Raw genomic sequence first — 16,917 nt, forward strand, 5'->3', positions numbered from 1 at the left:
TCTGGAATGTTTCTGTCACTCAAACCATTTTAACTCTATTTATTTCAAACATCTCTTGTTGACATTTCCGCTTGTCTGATGGTTTGCAAGATGTTTGTTTTCTTTTTCACATTCCCAGAGTGCAATTGTGTCACTTTCCATGAAGCAAACTGTTTACTACTGTCAAATTATCTACCTGTACAAAAGCAGTAATGGGATCTGCATGCGGTGTTAAAGTTTCATTCTCACTCCTCTTCAGTGGCAGTGGAATTTTATACCACAACTCCAAGCATTTAGGTCTATGAAAATTAATCTAAAAAGGCTGTAACAAGTTTACTAAGTAACATTTGGGGTTTTTATTAGAGCTCCATACAACGTGCTTTCTAAGCATCAACTAAAATATAATGCCTCTTGCAATGGGTAAATTGTATAATATTGATACTATTTGTTTTCTATGAGGTTAGCTTTTAGAGTAATTCTTTTCTTGCTGAAAATCATATCTGTAATACAGAGAAACTATTACCTTGAATTGGAGAGAAAGTGCAGGAGTTCAGTAAACAGAGCGATTTTTCAAAAGCATCCATAGGCACTAGTAAGCAGCCAAAAAAATAACACCGGTCACATTTTCTGGAGAGAATCCACACTATTCACAACTTCTCACTGCCATCCTCCTACTTGCCCTACTTTCATGCTATGGAGCCACCTTATCTCAGGGAACATTTAAAGCAGCGGTTTCCAGCGGAGTGAACTCCCCTGCCACCCCACGAATCACCTGGCACAGGTCACTGTGGCAAAACAAGGGTCCATTCCTTGCACACCCCACACGTCCCCAGCCGGAGGCTTCTCACACCCCAGAGCTGCAAGTTCTGCTGAGGATCGTTCTGGCAGAGCAGCGGTGTCTGACTGAACGGCCGCTCCATACACGGCTCTTCCCAGCCAGCACACTTGGAGTACAATTAAAGGAGTGCCATCCTCCCTCCTCCTCCCCGACTTGCTCTTGTAGTAGCTGAACGTGAACTTCTCCCTTTGATAAACAAACACTCGTACTGACAGGTATATTTCTGGCCTTTAAGGAATTTATTTTCATGCATTTTTTTTAGGATTTTCAGTTTTACCTGTCACTTGCACTCACTACTGGCTGGCACTTCTTTTTCACCTGTATCGTCAGTGACACGATATCTAAATCACGTTTTTCCAACACACTTACCTAATTCCAGCAGTACAGGCGGAAACTGCTTTATTAGCAGTATTTATACAACTCATTTGCAACAAATACTTATTTTCCTTTTTTTGGTCAGCAGCAGTATTGACATGAGGTCCTGCTTTTAGATAAAACAGCCACTGCCCACTACAGCCCCTCAGCTACTCGAACAGTCAAAGCAAGCAAAGCAAAACAAGCCAGTCAGACATTATCAGAGAGAATGGTGATTAGAACAAACAACAATACAGGGGGGGAAATGAATGGCTATTCAGAAACCATCTTTTGGGGGCTGAAGAAGAGAAATGGAGCCATTTTTTACTAGGTTCACGAGAAAATGTCAGCACACAGATGCTGCTGCACTGTCAAATTGCATCTTAATTTGGCCAAAGGGGACCCAGGCAGTCACCCCTCACAGACAAATTTTAAAGGCCCATTACAAATCTGATTTATTGGTTGCTAAGAATCTCCCTGCTATGGTCTGCAGATTTTGCATGACATGGAGCTGAAATCCAGCTACAGATAAATGTATGCTTCTCTGTATGATTTTAATCCATCTGAATGCAATATTTCTTGGATGTTGTTCAAGCCTTCCCCCTGTTTGCCCACCCCCTTTCCTCCTAATACCTTAAGGCAGTTTACTTTAGGATGAAGTAGAGCATTAACCTCCACAAAATTGCTAATTTGTATATAACTCCCTTGCTGCCATTAAAAAAAAAAAAAAACAAACAAAAAACCACAAGAAAAGGCAAGTGCCTTTTGTTCTAAAAAGGCAGGGGAAAATTTTCAGAACAAAAGAAATGTGTCTGTCCAGCAAGAGAAATGAGAAATTCCTGGAATTTCTTTTAGATGTTTAGGCATGCTGGTGTTAACAACAACCCTTCAAATAAAAACATTAATTTGCTTCTGTCTTTCAACCTTTTAAGAAATTCTGTTGGCTTTTTCTTCCAAATAAAAAGAAAATCACATTCTTTGCCTTCAGTGGAAAGCTAAAGATCATAAGAGTGAAATGTATTTGGAATTGCTGAAGAAACACCATTCAAACTTGCTCTACTTGAACTGCCCATTGTTACGATTCAGACAATGTACAACAATCACAGCTCAACTTCTAACCATGCCCACATCACAAGAAATTCAAAGTCAACAGCTCTTTTTCTTCCCATAAACATCATAATCAAAGCCTTCATTCGCAGTTTCCCCGGCAAAATCCTAACAGCATCTGAAGAGTCATCTGACAATTCCTGAGAGGAGCATGCAGTTCATTTTAAAGCATGGTGTTTCCTATAGGAACTATTCTAAACAAAGACAACATCAAAAGCAACACAAGAATCGTGCAAAGCAAGTCCGACTCAGCCCAAGTTTGGGTTCAACATCTGGTTGAATGTGGTAGTACCTTTCATTTATATTTTCTTTTGTGGGCTTAAACCCCATCTAATCCCTTTAACCGACTCTGTCTCAGGTCCCAGCTATACTGCTTTACAAATTAAGAGAGAGGAAAAAAAGGGGGGGGGGGGGGGGCAAGAAAGAGTCTTATCCCACCTTTCCATGGCTCTCAGCCCGTCTGTCTTCGCATGATCTGCAAACCACCTGTACTGATCCAGCCCATTCTTTATTGGGGGGGGGGGTAGAAATTATCTTCCCGGTAGATGTAGTCTCAGCTGTGCTTTGATTTTTCGGCACGAATGTCTAGAATCTTCTGCTTAAGCCAGACACAGCAATACAAAACTGCAGCCGAGCTCTTCTTTTGTTTTCCCTCCTCTCCGGGGCTGAGGCAGCGGCGCTCCCGGCGCCCCCGCTCCTGTCCCCACCCCCGGCCCCGCCGCCGCCCCCCGGCCCCGCCGCCCCCCCGGCCCCGGCAGCCGCCACCTACCCCGGCCCTGCCCAGCACCTGCCGGGGCTCCTGGGGAACAGGGGCAGCTTGAGGTGTCGGTCAGGTGATCCTCCCGTTAAACACAGGAAGGATGCTCGGGGGATGCAGCGCATGAATCCGTGGTGGTTTTCAAACTAGCCGTTCACATTACAAAGCAGGGAGAGAAATATAGCTCTGGGGAGATGGTTTGGCGTTCTCCTGCTCTCCAGTGCTCCGCTAGTAACCCAAGAAAGCAGGCATAGTGGAAAGACATGTAATTAAACTTTTCAGTGGTAATAACTACGCATAGTTTGTATGCCACGGCACTCCTAAATATTTTGAAGTAGGGGCTTATTCCTAAATAAACATAGTTATTTTCATATTGGAAAACAGATGCTATGCTGGTTCTGTAAGTCCCTTCACAGCTTCTTCCCAATTGTATTTTTTTTTACAATACAATCTTTAAATATTTATGCTGAAGCCATATTTAACATCTTAACAGCAAATGGACCGTACATAACTAAAACCAATCATTAGGTTTTTTATTCACATTATTACATTGTAAATCAATATATCTTTGACATAAGGGCCACTACGTGTAAACCTGACTTTCTGAATTGTATTTTATCCAATGGCCCCGTACCCTGGGATTACCATGATTAAAGCTACCATGCTGTGCAGGGCTTTGGAGCTCAAACTCTAAATGACTGAAAGAATGAAACTGTAGCCCCAGGTTCTGTGAGAGTCCTAGTTATCGCCAAGTTTTCAGAAATACCCAAATATTTTAGCAAAATTTAGATTTAGTTGCAAACAATGTGTTGCAAGCAAATATTATAAGAAACAAAACTGTACATCTTGATAAAATACTGAATTTTTAACCCCAGTTGCCATTAAAATTATTCTATCAAATTTAATGACATGAGAATTTCATCCAACATATCCCCTTTGCATTCCATACAAAATGTTACCAAATGGGAAATATTTGAAAAAAAAATAAGCACAAAGGGTAAAGTAGGTCTTCAATTTAATCAGTCTCTCTGAGAAAATTTAAATGTGTAGATTTAATACATCACCTGTTCCAGAACAAATCTAAGGCCACCCTCCTACAACAAAATTCTTAAAGAGTCGAATTAAAGCCAGAAACCCAATTTATCCATCCATCACCCAGCACAGACCCTTCCAGTGCTACCCAGTATTTCCAACAATATCATAGATAAACATTTACCCATCTCATAGTAACTGCAGATCTGTCTACAGATCACATTTCAATTCCTCTGGCACTATGCATAGAATGCACCTTTCCACTTTTTGCTTTCCAAACTATCACTCTTCTGATGTAATTCTCTTCCTAAGTGTACACAAGAGCAACCTGAATTTGCTTTAGGGTACTGGGGAAAAAGAGCTATATGAGATACCAGGGGTTATCTGCACCATATTGTCAGGTGATCTCTATGAGATCCATACTACCTACTCTCTTTATCTTGCTCTGACTTTCAGAGACTCAAGGTTTTTAACTTTGACACATCGTTGTTAGTGGTGCTGCAGCAAGAGGGCTTCCCACCACTCCTATCATAGCCATAGTTTCTGCCATCCGGCAGAAGCCGATACCAACTCCAAGGGGATGATGAAATTCTCGTAACTATAAAACACAAAGTTCTTTCAAAACAGTCTTCCTGGATTACTGCTTACGCTATACTTTATTTAATTATATTTGAAAAAATTTCAGAGGCAGGACTCTCGTCATGCCAAGATAAGCATATCCTTGTAGAAAAATATTTAATGCCTTGCACATTTAACACTTGAACATCTTTATGATGATCCCAACAACAAAAGCCACAGGAACCAACAGAAGCCAGAAGAACCAGACAATTCCACCTCAATCATCTAAGTTTCTGGATGTAAGTGGAATTCTGCAGTTTTTTGGGACTCTGTATATCCACATGTAGTTACTCTATTAATAGATTTTTCTTTCACACTCCTGAAGCAGCAATAGTAAAAGAAGGATAATGACATATATTGGCTAGAGTGGGTCAAATAGAAGAGAGTCAGCTGAGAAAGTAATCAGAAGAGGCCAGCAGGGACAGCCAAATCATATTTCTTACTCTTATTTCTTTAGAACTCAGAATTGCATACATATCAGTGTTTTCTAACAGTCTTTTATTGCTATAAAGTCAACATAAAACTTGTTTTTAGGAAAGCAATGGGCCTAAACTATAACTGCTGAAAAGGCAGATATACACCATTATCCTGCCAGCCACTTATAGTAGTTACAACATTGTGTAAATCATGGAGTTGCTTGACAAAATTTCCAAACTAAAGTCAACTACTAGCATGGAGTTGTGTTACTCTTTCACAGGACTCTCACTGAACATGATGGGTTTCTTGATGAGCGAGAGGATCACATCTTACTTATTACAGCCACCAAAAATGTTTAGTTTAGCAAAGCAGAGCATACTCCAGATTTTCAACAATGAAATGCTGTGGTCGCCCATCTAGTGCCAAATATAGTTTATGGCTCTCCAAAGACAGTAATTTAATTGCTAAGAAATAAAGCAATGAATTTAGAGTTCCGATAAAGACTTTTACAATAGCCAGGCTGCCATACAAATTGACAGGAACAAGTCATTCTGAATTTACATGTTGATGCAGTAATAAGTTGAGGTCTAATACACTGCAAGAAACTGGAAGATTATCTTCCATCTAAAGAGTATATATATACATACACATAAAGATACATATATACACATACATGTATACATAATTAACCAAAACCATGTAATAAATACAGATGAAAACCTCTCTCAGCCATGTAGATAACAATTATGTTTTGGAAATGGTGTGCAGTAATACTTATCAATATAAAATTCTGCACAAACTGATATTTACTTAAGAGCAAATACAGTATTTTTAATCATTAAGTTTATCATCTGTAATCCTTCAAGAGGAATATGAAAGTTTCCTGGGAGAATCACTGTTTTGAAATGATACTCTTCAAAAAATTAGAGCTTTAATTTGAACAACAATACTTACATAATCAAATTATTGAGGCATGACGAAAGTAAATTAATGGTCTACTTTGTTGTAGAAATAGTCTCAATATTTGCAATGTTAATTTCAAAACAGAAAAAAACATGCATACATCAACATAAAGTAACAATAAAAATGCCTATTTTCTTTGTAATACATATTAGCCTTAAGGTTGGATTCATTCCTAAAAGAAGTAATAGAAGTAGGTTGCATTTTTTTCAGTTCATTTATATGCAAGTCAGAAAGGTACACACTTAAAAATGAAACTTTGTCCAATCAGCAAGAAAAAGGAAATGTAAGGGTAGTTATGAAGTCTTTTTGAATCTGTGCACCAAACAGGCATGGATGTTTTCCTTTTCCATTACTCTTCAGATGTAGAATTTGCAAGTCTGTGTTTCAAAAGTAATGCTAAAGGAGGTAAAACAATATTAACTTCAAATCCTTTACATCCGTATTACTGATGAATGAAAATATCCAAGTGCATACAAGTTGCATTTGTAATTTATACAATGGAGAAAACCATTACAAAATTAGCACTGATGGTATTTTAAGTGTCTTGCACCTTCAGAAATACTGTAAGTTATAGTCACTAAGGTTAATAATTTTGGGATATATTTGGTTTGGTTTTCAGATGTAGCTACAGTCCTTTGTGCTCATAGGAGAAAAGATGCCAGGAGGAAAGAAAGAAGGCAGGCTGAGGTGGAGATGTGGTCCTATTCCAGTGACATTAGAAATAAGCCATTTCACATGTGTAGGCTATGACCCATGCTAGAGGTAGCATTTAATGCAGGCCTCTCGGTGGAATGAATTAGTCATTATCTTTGACTTTAAAACAGACATAAAGACTGAGAGATGACGAGCAAGGTTAATATAAATGTCATTTGAGGATTCTGGCATTTTCTAGTCAAATTGTGGGAAGCTGCAGGAAGAGATTATGGAAACTTTCCCTTCTTCAAAAAACATGAAAAAAATAGAAGAAACAAAATTTCTTTGAGAGTAAGGAGGAAAATTACCATTCAACCTGCTAGAATGCCCATGCTGTTTTTTCCTTATGGGACTGACACCAGAGTGACGTCAGCTCTTGGACACTACTAAATAAACTGCTTGAGTAAAATGGAAATTGAATGGGTAGATACCATTGCACACTGATGTCAACAGGAGACCCTTATTTACTGCTTCAGAAGACTGTCTTACAGGAAACCTCTTAACAATACGAAAATGAGGGATTGGACTGCATGTAGCAACTGAAATAACTCATAACTATTTCTGTGAAGCAGGAATTCCTTGCCAACATCACGGCTAGAAACTAGAGGCAGGATAAAAGTTTTGCTGACCCAGAATGAAGAGAGATATATTTCATTCTTTACTTTGCCATATACACAGGTGTACAGGTGTGTATATGCATGTGTGTGATCACTGCTCTGGGTAATTTCTATCAGTCTTAAAAAAAGAAAATAGGATGTATCCCTCAGAGTAAGACAATACAGTTAAATAAATACATATATATAAATAACTTGACTTTTGTATCTAAGCTGCCTTCAGTGCTGCTATTTATCTCTAAATATTCACTGCATTCCATCCATGAAATGGCAAAGTCATAACCTTGTACACAATTTGTAGAGGATTTAATTAAATATAACGCAATTCACAGAGGCTTTGGGGGATGGAATGTGTAACTTTCAGCCAAACTTTCACAAAAATTCTTGCAAGCTCATATGTCAACCAATTCTGAGGTGTGGCTTTTCAGAGCAGTCTGAATGTCTTGAGCTAACTGGTAAGCACATGAGACCTAATAACTTTGTCTAAAACAGGTGGGTAGTGATGGAAAACAAACATGCAAACAAAACAAACTGGTTATTTTTTTGGAGGATATTAATCTAACTTTCTTGGAATAGTTCAACTGTTTATCCCTGAGAGTGTACTAATGCCAATACAGGCCCAGGATGAGAAAGAGAAGATAATTACAGTCCTCTCCAAGACAGTGTGTTCATTAAGTGTGCTATTTTGGATAAGTAAGTTTTTAATTGGTTTCCAGTGCCTGTAAGGAGGATGGCCTATGGTAGCATGGCAGTGAGGATCTCCACCCCTACTGCTTTTCCTTGTTGGAATTCAATAAACATTAATTGGATTACAATGGGGGTAGCTACAAGATGTTAATTACGGGTATATTCACAGTGTGGACGTCTTCTTCCAGTGGCACCTGATTGACTCACTTTGCACACTCCTCTTATTACAAGACCTCTTCACCTTCTTTCCAGAGAATAAGTATTGTACAAAGATGCCATGTTCTTTATTATGTAAAGACACCAAATGCTTTTGTTAAAAGCACTTAGCATGTTGCAAAACAAACTATATCCATTAAAACTGGCCAAAGAATTTGCCAATTCTCCTTTTACAGAAATGGTATTTTGATGAAATATAATTTTAAATAAAAATTCATATTTTTGTATGTTTGTTCTTTCCTCTGTTAAATAACCAAGCATAATAAGTTTTGTTTTGTAAAACTTTTCCATGGAGAAATATGATTTCCTGACCTGTAAAGTGCAACTAAGGTGTAGATTTGAAAAATCACTGTGGTTGTATCAAGATTAATAATGATATGTGATTTTACTCCAATGCTATTTCACCCTGATTTAGGAAGAGCAAAATTACATGCTATCAAACATTCCTTAATCCTGTATGCAATAGTGATCCTATCACTAGTAAGAATGAAAACAGAAAGAATAAAAAAAAAATGAATTAAATTTGTAGGAGGGATAGATGTAATAATACAAAATCACAAAACTCTTGACTGAGCCTTCTTCCATTTGTATTGCTGCACTGTGCTTTCAAGTTATTACATCTTTGCTCATCTGCATGTTTGTTCAGCACTCATCAGTCCCTGTATATGATACAATTGCCATTGAAAACAGTTATCAAAATTTTAGTTACAAATTTTGGATTAATATCATGCTAATAACAAAATAAATAATCAAATTGTTAAGCACTATTTGTTTGTTATATTTTCATTCATTGTTATTATCAAAATGGTATTTATGTATTAAATGTCATAATCAAATAAAGGAACTTACAAAAGAATGCAAAATCCATTTTGCTATTTTATTTGTATATACTTTATCAATATACCGTGTTTAAAATTAATTATGTTTATAAGGGGAAGCTATAGTACATTTGCAAAAGAAAATGGAAGTCCTATATTATCTGCACAAATAGTGCAACTCCACAGTTTGCTACTTACAGAATAGTGACACATTCACTACTGTAACTCTTCTGGTTACTTACCAAAGACTATAATTTTCCACTAAAGGCAAAATACATTTTACTGAGAAGTGACTAGTTGAAAATTTCCAGTGTAATCATTCTAGAGAGATCCAACAATTGGAAATTACTACACATTTTTTCTTTTTTAATTTTTTTTTTCAATGTCATATAGGAAGAGGAGGTAAGCGTTTTCCATGCCATTACTCTTACATTCCTTTTGTGAGGAACTCATTGAGAACTCCACAAGCTAGAAGTTCAAAATGAAATTATGGATTTTTGTGGTTTGTGTTTTTTTTTTTTTTTTTTTTTTAAATTCAGTAGTCCCTACTAACAAAAAGTCATCATGAAATTACTCAAAGTACATTAAAAATTGTATCTGTTTTTAAGTATGGGGTATGACAGGCACTAGATGGATCAGATACTATTTTAATTATTTTACTTCATATTTCTTATTGTATTTTCAGCATTTTAGTTATGTGTGGTAACATTTTCCAGTTAATAATGTGCTAGCATTATTATTAATAGTATCCATGTTTGTATTCATATGCTGTTTTAAAATACATCCCTTTGCATATTATCTACATTTTAAAATATTCTGAAGGAATAGATAACTTATTTCCTATATGCACACATAAAAATGATAATTTTAATTTTGCATTCAAATTAAGTATTGGATAGTTGCCTAAGACATTGTCAGACTTTTCTGGTACCATTTTGATATTTTATTTCTAGAAGAGTTTGCCTAAAAAAAAAAGCCTTGTGTTCATAGTGTACATAGTAATATTCCATCTAGTCATTAATAGTCAAATGCACACACAATGGCACATCTGACATAGGCAGCTGAGCTGGGAATTGAAACCACAATAATTAACAATAGATTTCCTGATCGCACCGTGACAAGTAAATGAAACACTCTGCGGTGTGCCTGCCCACTGGAAGAGGGAATTAACTCAGTATGAAAGGCAGAATGGAAGCATATCACTGATTAGATCTAATGCACAAGGAATGCAACAATGGGAAGCCTGTGTCAGCAGAACACATCAAATTCTTTTCTAAATATTGTGCATGAGCATGCAAAAACCACACACATACACATTCCCTGTAAGAACCACAGTGAAATAGCACAAGATGCACAAAACACAATCCCAACACCAATAAACTAATAAGTAAAATGAATGATTGTATATTCTTGCTTCATATAAACAATGTAATCTGATATTTAAATTTCTTGGGTGACTTTCGTCTGGGTCACTCCGGGTTTCCTGCCCCCAGTACCCCCCTCTCTGTCACGCCCCAGTTGAAGCTCGCGGCTCTGCCTTCAGCACCTTGGACAGCAGCAGCCCCCACACCGCCTCCGAGGCTTCGGCCCTGGGGCTGCGGAAAGGGAGTCACCTCACTTCATTTTACACAAGTTATCATCCGCTCTTCTTCGGTACATCTCCTGCCACTGCTCCATCTTTCCTTTCCGCATCCGCAAATTGTCTTTTTCTTTCATAGTGGCATTTATCGTTGCAGCAACTTTTCCATTTCCATAAGCTGCCTTATATTTAATGGTGATAAATATCATCACGGAACACGCAACAGAAGTATTGTATTGTATCAAGCATTACAGTTTTGTGTTTTGATATATATCTGAACCAGATATACTGCATTCTTTTACACTGTGTACTCTGAATCAGAAATTATTGTGATTGTAGTCATATAAATTAATTCACTACAGCCATAACAATACAGTTGCAGTTACTAATCTTCCTTCATGTATTAAAAACATTTGAATGACTCATAGTCTCTTCAAAGCTTGAAAGAACAGTTACAGTTTGAAATTATAACTAAAACCCTCATTCTGCAAAAACTTAAAAAGGGTGAATAGTCCCAGTCAGTTCACTGGAACTGTTCACCTGTACAAAGCCACATTCTATGTCCTTGCAGGGTCTGTGCCTAAACGATCTCATTAGGGCTCAGAGTTTAATTAACTCTCAGACAGATATAAATCAAGAATGATTCCCAACAGTCAGTAAAGATCCAGTGGTGTAACTCAATGAATTTTTTAAATGTTTGTTTCTTAAGGAAAAACAGTTTTCTGTGATGGTAACACAGAAAGCAAGATGGGTGGAGAGGAGGATGTGGGTAGGATATACACACATATATGTATTTGTCTGTGCATCTTTCAGTTTCCCTACTAAGCTTGAGTACAATGGACAATTTCAAATGATTTTTATAGTGCAATTGAACTCATTCTGGAGCTCAACTATAAGATTAATAACAAACCTGCTTAGTGGATTGGGCAGCATGCAAGCATTCTTTTTTAAAAAAGTTCAGAGAGTTCTGAAAATACACTTCACATCTCTCTTTTAACACTGTGTCTTTTGCAGGTTTACTATGCTACATGGAATTCAGAGTGCATTCTCAGCGATGGCCTCCACATCAGAATAAGGATCAGCAGTAGTATTACTTTCTTCACAACAAACAGAACACCCATGCAATGCACCTTAGAAGATTCAGACACAGAAAAAAAATCCTCAAATGAAAACAGACAAATTGTTGAAATGTTGTGAAGAGCTGCTTATATTGAAATGCTGTCAAGAACTGCTTATACTGGATCCAAGGCACCTTTTACCAGAAATCCACTTCCAGTCGAAGCACTTCTCAATACGCAGTAGGAAAATCAAGCATTATAAAATGGGAGGTCTGAAGAGTAAAGCTAACATATTTTCAAAAAACCAAAGAATATGTACCCTATAGACAAGAAGGAGGAAGTCAAAGTCCCAAACAAATGTCACATTCAAACATCATCAACAAATTATAGCCTTAGTATGGATCACTCAGAACTCAATTTAGGCTTCCCTACAGGTGTGCTGGTTTGACTGAAAATGAGTTAATTTTCCTTCATGCAGTCAGAAACCTTTCTTTTTCATAGCTAGCACAGTCATTGTTTGGATTTAGTTTGAGATCAAGAAGATAATATCCTGGGACAGAGTTAATGCTTATAATTGCTGTAGTCTGAGAGCCAAGGCCTCTGAGCTCTGCCCACAGAGGCAGCTAGCAAGGGGGACACAGATGGAGTAGAGCTTGACTGACATCCAATCTGATCAATAAGAATAATTAATGTCATTAGCATTACGCTTCATATTTAAGGAGAGTCGGGATCTTCTGACTAGGTTTGGAGTTGGGACAGAGTTGGGATGGACAGGGATGGAGACCTGTTCTAGTTTGGCCTTTTGCCATCCTGTCATTTTTCAGTGGCCTCTGGGCCTTTCTGCTTTTTTCTCCCTTCTCTCTTTGGGATTGGCTGTTCGGGACCAGGGTGCTGCTTTCTGGGACTGGCTGCACGGATCAGACAACAGAGTTTGTGAGGAATTGCACTGAGAATCTTTTATGTTATATTCTATTTCCATTTTATACATATTAGTAGTGGTAGTAGTATATTAGTGTTATTTTATTAAACTGCGTTTATCTCAGTCCATGAGTTTCTCCCTTCCCTTTTGATTCTTTCCCCTACTCAGGGTATGAGAGAGGTGGAGTGAGTGAGTGGCTATCATGGTTATATTGCTAGCTCGGGTGAAACCACAACAACAGGTCAGTACAAAATCTGGCGACTGCAGATGAAGAACAGTCTGTCTTCCTGTAACCACTACCTGAAGAAAAACTTCATAGGTTTGAGGTGGATGTTAGATTGGAAAGCACATTGGGCTGAAGAAGAAGGTCTCTTTTGGGGAGATCTCGCAAAGACACAAAATCATACGTCCAGTTCCAGATGCAGTGAAAGAAGAAAGCAAGCCATCACCTTTACAAGGACATTAGCTCTTCACTGTGCTGTTACTAAGATCCCATGCCTTCGAAATTCAAAAGCAGACCAAATAATGCCACTCACTCTATAGGCACCGAGAGTGAATGTCACATGGATATCTAATCTGATAGTGTGCTACTAATAGTAATAAATAATATATCATCTCTAATGTCTTTTTTTTTTTCCTAGCACAAACAAAAATCTTTTCTCTGTAATCATTTCTGATGACTTGACTATGATGGAGATCACAACTTATTCATAACCCACCAGAAGTGTTATTTTGCAGAAGAATTCTAGAATTAAGCAGCCCCGCATTTGGCAGAAGAAACTTGACATGTATGCAAATCTGTGAATTCAAATGTGATCATGTTTAGCGGCAACACAAGATACAAAAGATCTTCTGTAAATAACACCCACTCCATTTTTTGTTTGTTTGTTTTGGGCATATTACAAAAAAATTATCTGTTTTTCTGCTAATCTTAGTTAAAAGTTATGACTAGTAATGGGTAGTTAATAGTATCAGTAAGACCTAGTATAGAACTACAGAGAGTTACGATTTCCTAGGTCTCACATTCTATGCAATAGGAACCTTAGAAACAGTTAAAACATAGATGAACAATTGTAGTTGCTATATGGAAATATCAAAATAATGTTAAAAGCTCAACATTTAATAATACTTTAGGTGGAAATTCTATGTGATTTACATTTAGGAATTGGCATCCCAAGCACACAGCTTACAGTCTCCTCCCAAGGTAGGTAGCTGCAGCTGCTGATTTCGGGTGTCAGGCCTTTATCCAGTTGTCACACTTAACATCAAAAGCCTAATCTTGCTTTTTCTTCCACTGTATTTTTCTTTATTCTGTGGAACACCTTTGCACATGAAGAGAAATCCATTTTTGACGTACATGTCAAGATTTCTAATATCACAGTTTACCTCACTGCACCTGTTCTCCACTGAAAAGAAAAAATTCTTGTGAACAAAGGTTACATATACCAAAATTCAGTGTATATTCATTCAACCCCTCCAGTATTGAATGTTAGCTTACTTTCTGATATGAAATTTGATCAGATAATTTTTGAGCACTAACTTTTGAGTATTGTTGCTAAAAACCATTTATAGCCTAGCAAGCACAAAATACAAACAGAATATTGTATTGCAAATCTTTCTAGCTTCCTACTCCATTAAAATATGATACAGAAGGTCTTTTCATTGTAACGAAAGAGTAGGACAAGAGTAACTTATCTATGGCTACCACTAAATGAGAGCTGAAACCTAGGCTAGATTATGGATCTTGACTGCTGGTCTCATGTTCGCTGAAGGATTCGTAAGGGGAATTGTGGATTTTTGTCTTGCAAATAAGTCTCATCTGATTCCAGTGATGGTACAGGCAGCAGTTTTCATATATAGAATGTGAAGGGTGTTTTTAACTGTGAATACAGAACAATGGTTATTCAGCAGTACTCCGATGTACTGCAGATGCTACATTGAGCTTTTGGCGTTTATTTTTTTCTGCTAGTCAACTTTTTCATATCATAGCAAAATATTCTGTTTTACAGAGTCTTATTTAAGGAAGAGGAAGATTTGCTTAATCAATGCAATTATTTTCTTGCCAGTAGAGTAGCCTATTAATTACTATTGGCATTTCACCACAACAGGAAAACCAAGTGATTGACAAGTGGAGAACTCATTTATTCCAAATCAGGCTACAGTCAGATACAGTGTATTCTGAATTGAAGACTAGATAATGAATGGCTGGATTGCTTCTGTCCTCTCCTTCAGAAGGTGAAGCAGGATATATTGGTAGGAACATCTTTCCTATTTAGGGTATGGTTAAAACTGTCATCTATGCAGCTCATTTCATGAGGTAAGTATCCCAGAGGGAAGGAAAAGAATGATCAGAGATGAGTAATGATCTGGACCATTGCTTTGAGGAGCAGTTACTGAAAGTAGTACAATAACTCCTTTTTGAAAATTATGGACTTGTTTATAGAAGATATGCACCTGTCTCACGATTCTGTGGCTACAGTTTTCAAGGAATACATATATCCCACTGAATTGCAATGGAAAGTCCATTAGATAAATCATAAGAAAAAAGTTCTTCAGCTGTCTGCTAAGAGTATAAAATCATGTTATATAATTCTTGTTCACATTCTGGATGGGTTTTCATTTCCTATCTTCAGAACCCTATTTTCATTCAAATCTGATCACCACACATATTTCTATTGTAAAATGTATTGATATTAAAAACTTAACCTTAGCTGAGCTGCACAATGTCTTTTGCATTTGGGGGGCAGAGGTTATTCTACTAGACTAGAAATGAAAGAATAAAAAAAGCATGACATGACTCAGTAAGAAGGCCTTGCTAATCCTGGACCCATATATTTTAATGACTAACACCATGGTATCGTTCTTCCCTGAGAAAAATAAATAAATAGATATTTCAATTGGCAGAATCATTCCTCAGGCTCTGGCACAATTTCCAGACACAGTTCTCTTGGCATAACTGCTTTTACTTGTTTTCACTCCCTGACCCTGAAGTCCAGCTTTCTCTCTTTCTGGAGTACTACCAACGGATTAACAATTTTGAAAGCCAGCCAAGCTAATACTGGTGGTGCTGACAGTAGATTTTGGTCTTTCCTTGGAACACTGAATTGTGCAGTTAAACTAATTTGAGAGGTGATGAGATAATCTAATGATCTGCAGAGTCCAGTATAGTTTCTCATCCAGTCACTGAGACAAGCAGCTCCAGTGCTGGCAGGATCTGCAGCAGAGAGCTCCAGTGCAGTGCACAGCAGGGTGTCCCAATCCAGAGGAACTTCGGGGGGAGCTGAGAGATCTGCCAGGAGCCCACAGCTTGTGGGGCCAGGAGCAATGGTGGCCATGCCCCACCATGTGCAGAAGAAGACTTTAAGAAGCGTTGCAACCAGGATGGGCAAACATGGCATGGCAGGTCATCAAGGGCATGAACACGGCTGTTCACAAGGCACGGTGTGCCGGAGGGGCACTGAAGCTCTGCCAGCTCAACCAGGGAACAGTGGCATCCACCTGCAGAAAGCCATGGCCTCTCTAAGCTCTGCATCCACCACAACTGATGTAGCTGCCCAGACAGAGCTCTGGTGGGAACACGCCACACCCCGGTGTCAGGTTGTGGGATGTGCCCTGCTCTTACACCAGTGCGGGATGGCAGCAGCGAGCACCCTGTGGGAGGAGCACCCAGGTAGAGGAACTGGCAGAGCACCAGGAGGAGGTGAGCAGGCTGGGGAGCACCAGGGAGTGCGAAAGGGAGAGCGACGACTGGAATCACACCCTGCCTGCCCTGGGACAGGCCTGACAGGCAGACAGGACACACAATGCAGAGGATTCCTTGTCCTCTCTCTGTCTGTCTGAATGCAGTGACCCAAGGGACAGGAGGCGATGGTGACCAGCTCCTGCCCAGTGCAGCAGGTGTCTCGTCCGTGACCGCCCCACCTTCCCAGGTGCCCCTGCATGAGAGGCATGAGGCTCTGCAAGTGTAACCGAACACTGATGAGGATGATGGTTCATCCAGCTTGGAGGTGTTGCCGAAACACCCTGCATCAAAATTGCTTTCAAAAAAAAAAAAAAAAAAAAAGTGGGTCATTGCAGCCTCCTTTCTGAAGGGAACAAAAGTCCTGATTTGCAGACCAGACCCACTTCTTCGGGAAGTCTTCTCACTCCCTGGGGCCAGAGATAAAGATGTGAGGATGAAGCTTCCTGTCCTGGTACAGCCCTCAGATTACGATCCGTTATTGATTTTTCAGGTAGGCAGTGATGAAGTTGACTGGAAGTTGGCTAAC

At 38.5% G+C, this 16,917-nt stretch overlaps 1 protein-coding gene across 22 annotated transcripts in view; it reads right to left on the bottom strand.

Annotated features, from left to right (window-relative positions):
* The window catches only part of MAGI2 (membrane associated guanylate kinase, WW and PDZ domain containing 2), a 745,411-nt gene that overhangs the window by 390,000 nt on the left and 338,494 nt on the right, over nt 1-16,917 (bottom strand). Inside the window, exon 1 of one of the 22 annotated variants that reach the window (XM_071803472.1) lies at nt 3,048-3,183. The exons of 20 other annotated variants lie outside the window; for them this stretch is intronic. The gene's annotated coding sequence lies outside the window, so the exon portion shown is untranslated. Of the gene's footprint in view, nt 1-2,716; nt 2,959-3,047; nt 3,184-16,917 lie in introns of those variants that run through there. One more of the 22 variants, XM_071803471.1, reaches the window with a different exon arrangement.

Source organism: Patagioenas fasciata, chromosome 1 (assembly GCF_037038585.1).
Source record: "Patagioenas fasciata isolate bPatFas1 chromosome 1, bPatFas1.hap1, whole genome shotgun sequence".
Classification (NCBI taxonomy): Eukaryota; Metazoa; Chordata; class Aves; order Columbiformes; family Columbidae; genus Patagioenas; species Patagioenas fasciata.